General features: G+C 25.6%; 1 protein-coding gene across 1 annotated transcript in view; it reads left to right on the plus strand.

Annotated features, from left to right (window-relative positions):
* LOC107439395 (EGF like, fibronectin type III and laminin G domains protein pikachurin) overlaps positions 1-14,411 on the plus strand; it is a 232,032-nt gene that overhangs the window by 12,230 nt on the left and 205,391 nt on the right. The window lies entirely within an intron of this gene.

The raw sequence follows: 14,411 nt of genomic DNA on the forward strand, positions 1-14,411 counted from the left end.
TTTTATTTTTACGTAAATAATATTCATTTTCACTAAAGCATCTGCGTGCTAATTTCTTTTTTTTTTTAATTTAAATTCTCACAAACTTTATGTCTGTGTCTGTATCCTAAGAGAAAAAATATTTCTGAGAAATATAATTACCTGTAATAATTCTCAAGTAATTTGAAGTTTTAAATTAGATCTGCATCATACAAGATGGGTGTAATTATGCTTACAGTATTCACCGTACAAGATTTATGCAGAAAAAAAGATATAAAATATTTTTATTAAAAATAAAAATATAAATATATAAAATATATTTTTATTCTTTAAATTTTGATTTTACGAATATTTAAGAAAATTATGAATAATAAAGTTGAGATCATAAAATTATAATTAAATAATTTTTGAATTTTGTGTTTAATTAACTTTTAAAAAAAAACGCTTAAACAGTTTGAAATATAACTTCTTTATGATTTTCAACATTTAAAATTTCAATTCATTGTTTTTTTTTCTAAAAATTTCTGTTGTCGTTTTCTTTTTAAATTTTCTTTGTATTTTTATTCATTTACTGCATTAATGACTTTAATTTCCGTTCAAAAAATTGAAATTAAAAATCAGTAATTTCGATTTCATTTCAACACAAAAACAGTTTTCGACTTGAAATTTATTAAATAAAAATATTTGATGTTAAGTATTAAAGTAAAGTTCTTCAACAAAAGAACACCCTGAATAACTTTTGATCTCATGATAGAATTTTGATTCGCTAGGACTCAGTCTTAATGGTTAGAAGTCTTTAACCTTAAATTGACTAATTACTTAGCTCTGACGATATTTTATGCAACAAAGCAAATTTAGACCCAGATGAATATTTCTCCAAACAAGCATATAGATTTTTGGAGGATTCCTTCCGAATTAGCCAAACCCTTTGAATCTGGACGTAATTTGGAATAGTTGGTTCCTATAATTTTGGGCAGGAGTGTGGTCAAAATTTTGAGCCTTTTAATACTAATTTCACTTTTTGACTATTCGGGCATTTTCTTTATCTCTGGAACTAATGAGGTAAATTAAAAGCGTTTTGCACACTTTCATAAAGTTTGTTTATGCAAAGATAATTCCATGTAAAAATATAATAGTTATCTATTGTTTTCATTGTTTTCTTAATAATAGTCAAAAAAAAAGTTTTTAATAGTAAGGCATACAGATTTTTATTATTTTAAAGTATGTAATTTTAAATGACAAAATGAAAATTCGAACTGAATTTGTTCAATATTTCTAAGTTATCCATTCTTTTAAATTTAATTTCTCGATATCTTTTCCACTGATTTAGTTTAAATTATAAACTTTACCATTTAAAATTACAATATTCGAAATAATTAAAAATAGAATCATACAAGATGTGTTAGTTTTTTTTTTTAAATTTAGAATTTACAATTCAAAATGTTCTCGGCTTTTTTTAAATAATATAATTAAAAAATAACTATTAAAAAACTTTTTTTTTTGGAATAATCCTTAGATAAACAGACTTTTTAATTTCGTGCAAAAAAGTTTCGATTCCATAAAAAATTTTCTCGAAATATGCAAAAAGTAAAAATTAACATTAAGAGACTCAAACCTTTGACCACTATCTTTACTTAACTACTGGGATCATATTTTCTACATTGTGACTGCTCCTTACTGTTTAAGGGTCAAAATTTTTAATTTGTCGAAAGAAACTGTAGGTTTAATAAAGGAAAGCACGCTTTTGTGTCTGATTTCGTAACTTGAAATACCGTATTATAAATTCCAGTAAAATTACAGCACTGTATAATAATGACAATTATGGAGAAAAAAAACTAAAATTATGGTCAATAAAACCAAAATATACGGAATTTAAACCATGCGTATAGTAATTTTTCTGCTTATATGGTAACGGCTTACCAGAAATTATGGTTTCCAAAATTATAGTTCTTATTTCTACACATTTAGTAAGAAATACAAAACTCAAAACTAAATTTGAGCAAGTTAATGGTTTTTATGTCATGCTTTAAGGTTTCGTAATAAAATTACCACAATTACCAAATTTCACCACATTCATTAAATGTTATCATATTATAAAACTATATTTTTTTTTGTTATTTTTACCAAAATCATCACCAAAGCGCATGGGTAGAAAAATTACAGACCTTTTTTTGGTGTTCCCATTTATCATATTCTGGTAGTTTCGACCATGCTTTTTTTCTCAGTGTACGTTGAGTATCAAGGTGAATCGGCATTACAATACTATATTTAAAATTTGATATATTTCACATTTATTAATAAGCAACTTTTTCTGTAACAAAATAGCGAGTGTGATTTCTTTCAACTCATCTTAATGCTATAGTCTATTTTTTATCTGTGTTCATTAATTTTTTGTATAATATTGTTCATTCACGCAATTTATCACAAAAATTCATTTGCTACTCTATGTTTTTACAAGGAGAAAATGATTTTTTTTAATGTTTACGTGCTCAGATTAAATATATTGATAGTCTGTATTCCATCTACGGGCCTTTGGGATTATTTTATATACTATGTAACTGTTTTCGGTAATTAGTTTTTTACTGTGAGTGTAGTTTTATGTTGGTATAAATGTTCTCCAATTCTTTCCTGGCACTCTAAACATTCTTTAATTTCTAGGTGGAAACTTTCTTTCTGGATTTCATGACATCATCAATCAATACTCTTGAGGAAAATACCAAATGCTTCCAAATAAAGTTTTATTGCTTGAAATCATTCTTTACGCGAATCGTTGTGTCGAAAATTAAAAAAATTTATTGATTAAAGTAATGCGCGTGAAAACAAAGATGTGAATATTTCTATACTCCAATAGTAACTTGATTAAACCTGGTTAAAACATACAACTATGAAACAAAAAAGAGTCTTTTTCGATTAAGTCATTCATAATCACGTTTCTCACAAGAAGGTCACCTTGTGTTTTCTTGTAATATAAAATGACGAAACTTATTCTATGACTTAAGTGCATTTCATATATTAAAAAGTTTAAATATTTACCGCTTTCCTATTATAACTTTCTTATTATTACTTAAAATACTGCAAACACTACAAACCATGTAAGACAACTTACATTGTTTGTAAAAATTATGATTGAATTTTAATAAGTTTTTATACACATTAAAAGTTAGTTGCATGTGAAACCAAAACTATATTACAGTTACAGAAAATCTGTAATATCGACCAAATTACCGTAATTTCGGTTCAGTCTGTAACCATTTTTTCTCAGAGTTAATACTAAATGAAGACTATGAAAAGATAAAAATACTTAATAAATACTAAATTAAGACTTTAAGAAACTTTTATTGCTGAAATGAAACACACTAATATTTTAAATATTTCTTTTTTTTAATTGAATATATTTTTAAAGTTACCTACATCATTTGCTTAGAACAATTTTAAAGACAAAATTATGGATTTTTACAAACCATTGTTGAAAACTGCACTTTATTACTTATTTTGGTGTTAATTTTTCATCCACTTTAAAAACAGATTATATTAATTCTATTGAACGTAATTTTAACTATCTCCAATCAACGGAATATTATTTCAAACTTACAATTGGCACAGAAAGAAGACTGTTAAAATAAAGCTAACTTAAAGCTTTTCCAATGTCAATAAAAAATCCTAAATTTGATCAAACTTAGAATCAAACTCATTATTTCCTGCTTCGGGATATTAAAAAAACTCATAGAACAAAGATATTGAAAACCTCATTCTAAAAATTGACTAATACCAAAATTACTAGGTCTTAATTACTTTTTTTAATTTGATAACTAATTACACTGGAGAATAGTTTTTTGATGCACTTATACAAATGCTTGTTCTAATCTAATTCGGGTGTGGGGATTTTAAATTTGAAATTAGTTTTGCTCCTAAAGCCACTGATTTTTTTAAATGATATTCTTAATTTTTTTTGTCGATATGTGCAAGTTTAAAAATGTTACATTAATATATGAGGCCGGTTAAAGATTGCGAATAACTTCTAAAGGAATTAAGGCACATCATCAGGATTAAAATTTTCACAGGAATCCATGCCTGGAAATATCGTCGTACGCGAATAGGCTCTATTGATGTCTATCGTACGTGGCTAGGTACCTGGCTCCCTTTTATAACCTGTTCAGAAGAAAATAGTAAAGAGTCATGATCACATTTCCTAACACGGGTTCATGCGTAATTTTAATCCTGATGATGTGCTCTAACTCTCATAGAAGTTTATTGCAACATTTATGCGACCCCCTGTTATATAGAATGTTCTTAAATTTGTAAATTTCGACAAAAACTGCCATTTAAAAAAACTGTAGCTTGAAGAGAGAAACTGATTTCGACACTTGAAATCGGAGATACGAAATTATCTAAGACCTGATAAAAAAATCTCATGCAACAAAAAAAATTGTTTTTAGTGCTATCGATTCTTATAATTATTTATTTTGTGCATAAAATTAAAGATTTTTTCTGAAATTTAAAGATGAAAATATTTAAATTTAAGGGAGTCCTTCAAGTAAAAGTTAACAAAGATTGTCCGAACACTTTTATATCTGAATAAATTTTAAAGCAAAGGTCTTATCTCGTTAAATGCCTGCACTATTAAATAGTTTTAAACCACTTTTACTAAATACTTAAGAGTTCATAAGTTTTATGGGAGCTCAAACTTTTCCCATAATTTTTAGCTCAGTATCTTTTCCCACCAGCCGGCATTTAGGAGTCTAAATATTAAAACAGGAAAATCAATCATTTTAGTTTATTATGCAACACGCCAAAGGTTTAAATGTCGTTGATACGCGAGGACAAAAATAGTAAAATTGTCTATTCTCAATGATGTACTAACGCAAGGCGATTGAAATCCAAATCGAAATTCGTAAAATCAGTAGAATTCACTAGAGCAGAATTCGGAACAAAAAAAGATGAAGAAAGAAGAGAAAAAAAACTCAATAATTTGTAGAAGGAAAAAACATCATTCTGTGTGAAACAATATGCCTTCTGTCCCGAAAAAAAATTTCCCATCATCTTCAATCGACTTTTTTAGAGAAAATATTTTTTCAGAGGCCTTTATTCCGTCGTTTTATGTCGCTATTCGTAAGAGTTATAATGAAATTTGGAACGTTACTGTTGTTTCTTCTTCTCTTCGTTATTTATATCAAAGGACATATTTGATGTGAGCGAAAAAGATATTTCAAACAAATAAATAAGTAAGGATTGGGTGTTTTTTGAAAGTTTTCTCGCAAGATTTTTAATATTCAACTTGGAGTCCCTTATCTTATTATATAGATTCGTTGAGATTCTTTATTATTTCGCCGTGACTTTTACATCGTTTATTTGTCGAAATAAATAGATTTGATGCTCATATCTGATTTAATATTTGTCGTATTTTTTAATGTCTTATAATTTTATAAAAAATGAGTGTTTATTTTTTAACAGATCTTTAATATATTTTATTAATTTAGTTTTAATAAATTTTAATTAAATAGTTCTTTTGTTGAAAAATTTTCTGAGAGTTTTTCTAATTTCTCCTAAATTTTACTTCTTTATTTTAAAATAATTTGCAAAGATTCTATTACAACACAATTTACACAATGATGTAAATGTTCTTAACTCCTTTCCTAGTTCATTTAATTTTGTAAGATCTTTATTACATCATTTTTAATTAAATTACTTCCTGTAAACTCGAAAGAAACTGTCTTTCTTAGCTTTTGTAAAAAAAAAAATTTAAAAAAAATTGAAGAATAAAAGTTGTACCCGAGCAAGAGTTAATTTAAAATGCTAATACACTACAGTGTTTACGGATAAGCAACTGTTACACTTTATTTCTTCGTGTTATAAAAGTCTTAAATAGACTTGAAGAAATAGTAGTGTTTTGAGGCTATTTCTTTTATGAAAAATTATATTTTTATTAAAAATAGTATTCTAAACTGGTTGAAATACTAGATCTGTGTCGATTTCGTAAAGTTTTTCAAATACTAGTTTTGTCATAATTGTATTTTAAAAAGATTAAACATGACAAACTAATGATTTAACTAATGATTTGAACTAATGATTAAACATGATTTAAACTAATTTATTTATTCAATTTTGATTTTAAATTAGAATGGTAATATGATTATAATATGAGTAAATTTTAATTTAAATATCACTTTTTATAATAAAAAATGCATAAGAAACGTAACTAAATTTCTCAAAAGTTTAATCTATGCGTTTCATTAAGTTTTTAATTCACTATTGCATACTTTGAAGAGATTTTCTTTTCAATTACTACGATTCTAATACTTTTGAATGCGATTTTATTTTAATTACTGCATGAATACTTTTAATTCATGAAACTGTTTGTAAATATACTGTTTAAAAATATTATATTTTTATTCTACTTAAAACTTTTTTTAACTATATTTATTATAAGGATTTGCAGCAATTTACCAAGCATGAATAATTATTCTGAATTAATTTCTTGCTTTCTTTACCGCAATCATAGAAAAAATAATTAATATAAATAACGAGAATCGTTTGAAAAACGAGAGCAATAATTGCCAATTTCATCAATTTTTATGAGAAAAAGCGTATAATAACATTGTTACTTCACTAAATACCCCAAAGTTAAATCTTATATGTTCTCCCATTAAGTTTTTAATGCATTATTATTGCATATTTCGAAACCATTTTTTTCAATTACTATGATTCTGATACTTTTCAGTACGATTTTATTTTAATTACTGGATGAATACTTTAATTCATTAAACAGTTTCTAAAAATATTATTCTCAAAATATTATTTTTTTATTCTACTTCAAACTTTTATTTTGACTATGTTAATTATAAAGACTGTGAAGTAATTTACCAAACATGAATATATATGCCGAATAAAATTTATTGCGTTCTTTACCGCAATAACAGAAAAAGTAATTAATATAATTAACGAGAATTGTTTGAAAAACGAGAGCAGTAACTGCCAATTGTATTTACCGAGTCACAGGCGAAGGATAAAGGTGTATTGGTAGATGGTTAAAGAGTGGGAATTACATAATCTTTTTGTTCTATCATCAAAATTCCTCTGCAACGCCTGAGTTTCCGGATGGTTCTGGTAACCGGAACTGAGTAATCTCAAGTTCGGTTCCCTTCCCACATTTATTTCATTGCCCCTGTTGTCTTTTGTTATTTTCTTCAAACAATTTTACCCACCTTATCGTAGAGGTACAAATAACAATCTTTCTGAGTTCTTTTCTCAAAACTAATTTCACCCATTTCATGAGATCCGTATGCCTAGTTTTTTCAGTTTTTATTTCCAATATTTGTGTCAATTCCCTTCTCATCTTGTCTTATCTATACAATCTTACAACTCAGGTAGAAATGGATCGATTTAGAACTGCGGGGTGTGAGGTTATTGATTTCACCTTCTATCTGTCAATGTAAAAGACTTCCAGTCAATTAAGGAGGTGTCAGTTTTATCTACCAATATTTCTTTTGTAAAGCCATCATCATTTGTTTATTTACTTTTAAACAAAATAAGAAAAACTATTTATTGGAAATTTAGTGGAAAATGTAAAAGAACGAATCCTTATTCTGAATATCTGAAATAATTAAAATAAATTTACTTTCTTTATTTTCAAATAATTATTATTCTTTCTATATTTGTACAAATTACGATCAAGAGTTTTTTTTAGAATCTGATGAATATCTAATTGATGTCGCAAAGTGCGAAAAGTTATTAATTTTATATTTTGTTATGTTTATTTATTACTGAATTTTGTTTAAATTTAACTTAAAAGAAATGTATTGTCATATGTCAAATAATAATTTTTTATTAGTTTCTTATGAGCATTATTTTATCGATACGTAAGTTATTGTTTCATTTAAATAGATAATATAGCTAACTATTATTTTTACATTCTAGTTATGTTATTAATTTATTTTTTCTAATTTTTTTTGCTAATTTATTTTAATTAATTAATAAAACAATTATAAATGCATTAGAGCAAAAGTTTTTATAAACATTTTTTAAATGAATTAAAGCAATAAGATTGCATCTCAAAACTCATTTTCTCTCACAAGAAATGATTTTAAAAAACATGTTTTATTAAACAAATCTATGATAATGCATGGATAGAACAGAACTAAAATATTTTTTTCTACTTTATCAAAAACTGTATTGTATTTTTTAAATTATTTTTATTCGTATTTTGACATAATTTAAAACTTTTTTTTTTGTTACAAACATTTGAATATACTTAATATAAATATCGAAGGTATACCATCAAAAAAGACTAATACATAGTCAAATACCATTATCTAAAATTTACCAAATAAACTTGGGCGAATTTAGCTTCACTGATTTCGGTCTAAAAGACTGGATCATGATCCTTATGTCAGTAGATTATAATTACCTATGTATTAGATTAACTAAATTTAGCTACGCATTGTTAGGATTTTTTTCTAAAAAAAATAGCGATTATTTAAATGATTTTTGCACATTTCCTCATTTTTGACAATTATTGACCTGACCAGTTCTGGTAATATAACTATGATAAGAATTAGAGTTTTAAAATCATTGCCACATACAAAGTTCACCGAAGATATACCTGGCACTTTTCGTTTTTTGTAATAAGCTATTACAATAGAAATGCTCCAACAGGGTGCTTAATTTCTTAAAGTAGACTCGAAAATTATGACACCTATGTTCCCCAGTGTTATTTCCTTTAAACAAAAAGACTAAATTTCGCCAGACTTTGTTTATACCACCATCTTGTTTCTTCATTTTGCAAGCATAATATTGCTTTAGTTTGGCGCAGTGTAGTAGATTCCAGACTTTATGACATTAAAGTTAGCATTCAATCTAATTCACAAATATACTTTGCTTCATACCAAATTTCGATAAAATTGCAGAATTAAAAATTTATATTTTTTTAATCAGACAGAAGTAGAAAATGAAAATGATAGATATTTTAATGTGGATCTTCGAATAAAAGAAATGTGTAACATTTTGTAGCACCTAAATACGAAACTATCAACGTAATTCTTGAAAAAATATTTTTTATGAAAAAATTACTGTTTTGATAAAATAAATTTAGTTTTTGCCATTCTAGTCATTCAAAAACTCATAATTTTTAATATTATTGTTTGAAATGTTAGTGAAGTTACACCGAAGTTATTTCTAAAAATATTTAAATGACAGTAGCTGCAAATAAAATACTAAACTATGTTGGCATGTGTAACAATAACCACTAAATTGAATGATTATCTACTTGTATGGGTGACGTAGTAAGCAAATATATTTTTCCGTGACTTCTACTTTTATTTGCTTTGTAAAATATGTCAACACAGAAAAGTTCAATGTTCTGTAGTTTATTGCTTATTTCAAATGAACTATGTGTCAAAACTACAAACATATGTTTCTCATCTTAAAATACTATTTGTCTAACTCAATTAATATTTTATTGAAAATAAATTAATGAATATAAATTATCCTGAACACTGGTGAATATTGTGTATTATTAAAGTCTGATTTATAAACAATCCAATACGAATTATCAATTACAAATAATTTTTAAAAATATTTTTAAATGAATAAATTGATTTTTATTGATTTTTTGACAAATTTTAGAACAAAACTTATTTAATTAAAATTTACATATTTTTATTTAATATGTTTTTAACATTTTTTTAGAACATTTTTTATCAAACTCTCTCGACTAGTTTGAAAAGAATATCTAAGCTAATGAAGTTATTTAAAAGTGAAACAATATAAACTTGAATTATTTTTTGAATATATTCTTATTCTATGTTATTTTTGAGTTATTCAGATATTTTTTTCCAAATATAGAATAATACTGTTATCATGCATCCAACAAACACTTAACGATAAAACCAGTTTTACCGATTTGCAAAAGAATTTTGAATAAAATATAACTATGGAATGAAGTTAAGTAAATGCTAGGTAAAAAAACTTAATTTCTTTGTTTTGGATAATTTAAACGCCATATATTTTATAGTTCATCATAACTGGCTTTTGGTTTGGTTTGACAGAAAAACAATTATAGCACCTCACTAAAAGAATAGGTACTCAAAATTCACTTTTTTTTTCGTTTTTGACTAAACCATTTACTAAGAAAATCAGCCGAGCGAACATTTCATCTAATTAAAGAAATTACTATCATTGAGAATAGGGACCTTTTCAATTAATTTTTACATAAGGCTACATATCGATTAACTGCATATTAATTAATTTAGAAATACAGCATAAAATAAAAGGAATTGAGTTCCCTTTTATCCCCACACTGTAAAAAATTTTGTATCAAATAACGGTTAAAAGTACAGGCTACCTGGTTGCATCACCCGTAAAATTTATTGTACCGTAAAATCCAATTTTAACGTATATTTTATACCGCATATTTTACAGTAGTAATAATTTAACTACAATGATTTGATGATTTTGCAATAAATATTACTAAAAAAATTACGCTATATCAGGTTTTTCGTTCCTTAAAATTTTACGGTAAGAATGGATTTTTCCGTAAAAAGTACCTACATCCTGAGTGTCAGTACATTTTACAGTAATTTTATCCAAAATTTTTAACAGTGCAGGATTTGAACCCTGAAAATCTGCTTCACAAAAAACGTACTAACCTCTATCCATATTTCTGAGCACTATGCAAGCAATTTTAAAATCAGAAAAAAATATTAGAGAGTGAGGAAGTAGTTTCGTCAAAAATTTGATAGGGAGAGTTAAGTCAGAAATTACGAAATTTTGTGACAAGACAGACAAAATACAGCTCAATAATTTCATGATTAAACATGATAGATTCATTGCTAAGTAAATGCCAATATTTTTTTAATCAAAAATTTCATAAACAATATACTATGAATAATTTTGAAAGAAAATGACTTTTTCTCGGCTATTATAATATTTTTTTTAATAAATTCATTTCGGGGATCCATTAAAACAATTAAAAACTAGGATCTTATTTGTCTACTTTTCTCTTCTATTTTACTATAAAACTTAGACTCGATAGAATTTCATTCTTATTGAATCTTATCTCCTTTAATTTTTCTCTTTAATTGTGGTAATCTTCTTAATTTAAATACTTAAATAAATAAAACTAAAAAATGTTATTGAATATCAATTAGAGGGTAATTAGTTTCCATTCGCAATTTGGAAAATTGCTAACCGTATTCTGTCATTCTTAATTTTAATTCAAAGAATTAATCCTATAAGTAAAGAAAGAAGATCTTTTTTTTATCATTTCGATTTTCGAGGAAATTTTCATACAGCCAATTATTTCACTAAATTGTGGTTATATTGCTTAATCCCATTCATTAACTATTTTAGTGTAGTTAAAAACAAAAAAAAATCAAACAATTCTCAATTTTCTTAATATTAGAAATAAAATCAATGAATACCTAATTACTTTAATTCCCTAAACTTCACAAATATAGTATATTTGGGTTCAGCACTTTTTTTTCATAAAATTTTTTAAGCAATTCCCTGGTAATAAAATATATTTACAACATAAAGAAAAGAATTTAATAAAATATATTTACCTATTTTAGTAATATTTATCATATTATTTTATAATTTTGAAATTTTAGAAAACTTTTTATATTTTAGTTAAATGCAAAACAATAACCACGCCTTTTCTCAAGGCTTACTCTCAAAAGTGTTCTCAAGTTTTCGATTAACGATTTAGTTTATTTTACTTTTTTAATTAACTACAATATTTATACATTGTTCATTGACATTTCTTTTTTATTGAGTCAAATGAATAATAATAATTGTTATTTAATTAATTTGTGCTCAAAAATTAGTTTTTAATTTAAAATCGCACTTGTAACAACATAAAGGTTAAAAAAGTATATGCCTTTTCCCATTTCCTGCTTCAAGTTCCGAGCCGTTCTGTGTCAAAGTTCTGCGTATGGCTCTACGTAAGCAGTTTCGGGCAGCAATATGAAAAGTTTATTTATTTATTTTTAATTATTACCATTAATAGTATTATTAATGCTATTTTCATTGTTAATATTATTATACATTATTTCAATACATTTTTTGCTAGAATGTTGACTGGCTCGAATCGATAAGAAAAACGAGCAGTATGCACTAGAATTAGAGTAAAAACTCATTTATAAATAAATGATTGCAAATAAGGAAATCTTTGTCAGACGATTTTCTTTTTCAGCTTAAAAACAAATCCGCCAAGCGATTTTTTAAAGCATTATTTTCGTAACATTAAAATCTAATTAAACTATCTTTAAACTAATTTATAGCATTTATTACAGTTTTTTTTTCATTATTTCCCATTAATGGACATTAAAATATTATTTTTTATACAGTAAAACATTTTTACGTTATATTATTGTTTTCATTAACATTTGATTAATTTTTTAATCTCTCTCAAATAATTGTGATGGCAACAGTTTGCACAATTTTATTCTATTAATTTCATCAAGTTTATAAATCACCGAACTTAATTTCTGTTAGTATGCAATAACTTTTCTGTTAGTATGCAATAAGTATGATAATAACTTTAGTCATATAGTATGTTGCTTGATGTCTCAAACTAAAATAAGATTTGAAAGATATGAAGAAATTTATCGACCTTTAAAATGCTGCTAGCATTGATAAAATGTGCAGAATCGTTAGAATATTTCAATGTTAGTAAATTTCCTTTGTAATCCAATATGCTTTATTACAAAAATACCAATGTGTTTTAAAAATTAGTAAAGGTTGATTTAATTTATTACACATTAATTGAAAAAAAAGCCGAAAAGAAAATATATATATATATATATATCAAATAGGGCATAAATTGAGTTTCAATAATGCCAAAATTGTTTCTATCCAAGTCACATCAGCTCATCTTGATGCCCTGGAATCTGTTTCATCCATATGAATGCTGATTCCCTTGCTAACAACATTAGCTTATTACCTCCTAACCATAGCGCGTGGTAATGCATTTTACCTGATTTGCCCCTCTCGGCCACTGTGATCTTTCCCGTTCTGTTATTCATATTTTTTCTCTCTTGGCGATTGCGGTTTTTCTTGTTTTGTTTCTCACTTTTATTTTTCCATTTTTTGTTAACAACTTTTCGTTTTATATTTCAAATCAGTTTTGTGTTTTCTCAATGATATCTGGCAATTCTTGAAAATGGGTGCCTGTTTTTGAGCATAAGAAACACGTCGACCGTTTTTTCCTGTTTATGTATTTTTGAAGAGAATGGGTTTTTAATCTAGTAATATTGATTTGCTCTTAATTTATACACAGTTGTTTCATGGTCTTTCATATAAGAATTTTTAATAACTTCTAGCATTATCACTTCAATAAGTTGTTCATCGCTGACTAATTAAACTATGTTTCTAACTCTGTAAAACCGATATATTTCAATATTAAAATTTTTATATCGCCCAACAATGAAATCTAAATAACTTCTATAAGAAGTATAAATTTCTGCTATATTTACAAAAAGTATTCTTTATATTCAAATCAATTCGATTTGTGTTGGCATTATCGAAAATAAGTAGTTTTCTCTTTTTATTTATTTGTCTATTCTTTTTCAAATTTTACATGACTCTTAAAAATATTAGGTATCGCAAACATCTATTTTTTTTATTCGTGAATTCGTCTAGACTAGAGCATTAATCTTTAAACATGTCTAGACTTCTACCATTTAAATTTTATTATTATTTTCACTATATTTAAATAATAATTATTATTGTTCTTAATGCTTCTAAAGTGTATAACTATAACATTTAGTACATTTGAATAATAATTTAAATCATATTTCGTGAAATGCTATATTAACATCATTTGTTAAGTATTGTTTTAACATTGGATATCTGAAACACTCCTGGCCTTAATCGAATTTTTAAATTTTCGCTTTAAATAAAATTCAAATGTTTATTTATTGTTATATGTTTATTTAGTATGTTTATTAATATTCAGTCCTATATGTTTATTTCGTATTTATTATCTTTATTATAATTATTATTAAATGTTCTTGAATATTTCCAATGCAAAATGTAACATTACCAGAATTGCAATATAGAGAAAAATTTTGAAATGCACTCCTCTTTTTATGACAGGGATGCATTTTCATAGTGTGCGCATATTTTATATAGTTAAGTGGTTAAATGTTAACTCAATTCTGTATTAAACACGTCATACGAAGGCAATTATTGCCGTTGATTGATTTTTAATATTTTACAATCAATGAATAGTTGTTGATTTTCTGATTGTAATCATGATAAATGGTCACTCTGAGTTTAAAATTAATTTTCTCGATATTAGAGAGATTTTGCAAAGCACAGTAGAATTATTGTTAGCTCAAATAGACGATAATTCTACTGAGTTTTAATTATACCTACAATACCTAACAATAATTCTATTTGAGCTTCACAGAGCCTGCACAAAAATTTCCCTA

Source organism: Parasteatoda tepidariorum, chromosome X1, assembly GCF_043381705.1.
Source record: "Parasteatoda tepidariorum isolate YZ-2023 chromosome X1, CAS_Ptep_4.0, whole genome shotgun sequence".
Lineage (NCBI taxonomy): Eukaryota > Metazoa > Arthropoda > Arachnida > Araneae > Theridiidae > Parasteatoda > Parasteatoda tepidariorum.